This window comes from Apteryx rowi, unplaced genomic scaffold (assembly GCF_003343035.1).
Source record: "Apteryx rowi isolate R43461 unplaced genomic scaffold, aptRow1 scaffold_1195, whole genome shotgun sequence".
NCBI classification, from domain to species: Eukaryota; Metazoa; Chordata; class Aves; order Apterygiformes; family Apterygidae; genus Apteryx; species Apteryx rowi.
In genome coordinates this window covers 99,173-101,032 of record NW_020447414.1, presented here as the reverse complement: position 1 = coordinate 101,032, position 1,860 = coordinate 99,173, and positions in this window count along the sequence as shown.

The following is a 1,860-nucleotide window of genomic DNA, read 5'->3' as shown; positions in this document are numbered from 1 at the left end:
TGATTATTTTAGTTTATTGGAGTGAACATTTCCCAGGAGGAGGGAGCACAAGGGACAGAGAAATTCATGTGCTCAGCGGGGCCTCTGCTCCTGAGTGGGGCCAGGCTCTGGGGATGGAGGGAGCTCATGGCAACCAGGCAGCACTGCCCAGACACAGCTGTGTGCAGGAGCAGCTCCTCTGCAAAGAGCAGCAGGGCTCCGGGCACTGCCTGCTGCTGCTGACATGAGAGAAGACATGACAGAGAGAAGTGAAAGGCAGTGTGGAGTGGGAGGACGGAGGAGAGCTCCTTGTGGGAGAAATCTTCACAGCCCTTGACACAGTAAGTCTCTGGCTGCAGGGCAATGCTACTGAGGATCCTGGAGGGGTCTGCTGAACCCATCCCATCCCATAASTGACAGGCTTTTYAAGGATYGCTCTCCKGGCTCCTCCAGAGCATAGGCAGAGGAGGRGATRCTTCAGAGCAGGGATTCCCTGCCACACCATCACAGGGACAGGGCGTGCAGCTCCATTCTGCCAGGGGTGGCTTTCGGGGTGTGAAGCCAGGGAGTACACACAGGTCTGCGCAGGGCTGTGATTCAGAGCAGTGTCCCTGCACCTCAGCATGMTGTGAGCCTGGGGCARCRACTGTGCTGTCTGCGAGGATGAGCCCTGAGCCTGCCTGGGGAGCTCCCCACAGCACTATGGGGAGAAACTCTGGGAGAGAGAAGCAACCCCCAGCAGGGCAGGTTCATTCTCCTGCTGAGAGGGTGCTGCATGCGTCAGGGCTGCTAACAGCTCTAGATCATGCACAGGAGATGTGCAAGGGGTCTTTTCAAGAGGAGATCAAGAGAAGGGCTTCTTGAAAGGGAAGGAGCTTTCCTTCAGGTGCCTGCACTTTCAGTTTCCTAATTTTTGGCAGGGAGAATGAAGGAATGAGTTTTCTGTTTTGTCAAGGAAGTGGGACTCCTAACCCTTCACTCTCAGAGATTAATTGGTCTGTGAAAAACCTCAGGAAGCTGCTTCATCCCCACGTTAGCCTGCAGACAGCATCAACATCACCTTTGTGGCCTCATAGGAGTTTATGTGACCCGCTCCTTAGGCCGTGCATGCACAGAGATGCCCGTAGACAGTGCCCTGATCCAGGAGGTTTCTGAGGGCAGAGCTGAGCACACAGCAGGTGGGATGGGGTCTTTAAGCACTGAGCGGGAGAAGATGTTGTGACAGAGAAAGAGCTGGCAGCAAGGACAGCTCCAGGCAGCAGAGATGGGCAGGGAATGAGAGGGAACTCCAGGGCATGAGCCACCTCCTCTGCAGCCAGACCTCCGGCAGAGGAGAGGGGCATCTCTCCTGCTATGGGCCCATTTCATGCTGCCTGACAAAGGGGCTGAGAGCGACTGCCCTGCAATGTCCCCATCTGCGAGGTGGCAGCCCAGCTGGGTATGGTAAAGGCTTTCCAGAATGCCTCTGTGTCTCCCTCCTTGCCTCCCTTGGCAGCAGGATCGTGGTGTTGCTCCTTGTTTCCCCTCCTGTCCATGCTACTCCTCTTCTTGTTCTCGGGCTTTCTGGGGTTGGGGGATGTGAACTGCAGTTCAGACGCTGATGCTGCAAGTTGTGGAACAGAGGGGTCTTCATGGGAATGAGGTGGCCCTGGCCCCCTTCTGATTTGTGGAGCTCCAAGAAATGCAGTCAGTGGGTCTGGGAATTGAGCTGGCTCTCCCTTAAGGAGAGCCCATCTCCAGTCCTAACAGTCCTTTGACCATTTCCCTGTGGTGTCCTGCCAGGCTGCCACCTGCCCTCTAGAAAGGCACTGCTGTCTCATAGCATTGCTGTGATATCTGAGAGACCCATGAGGAAGGTGCAGAGATGCTGAGAGTATGGAG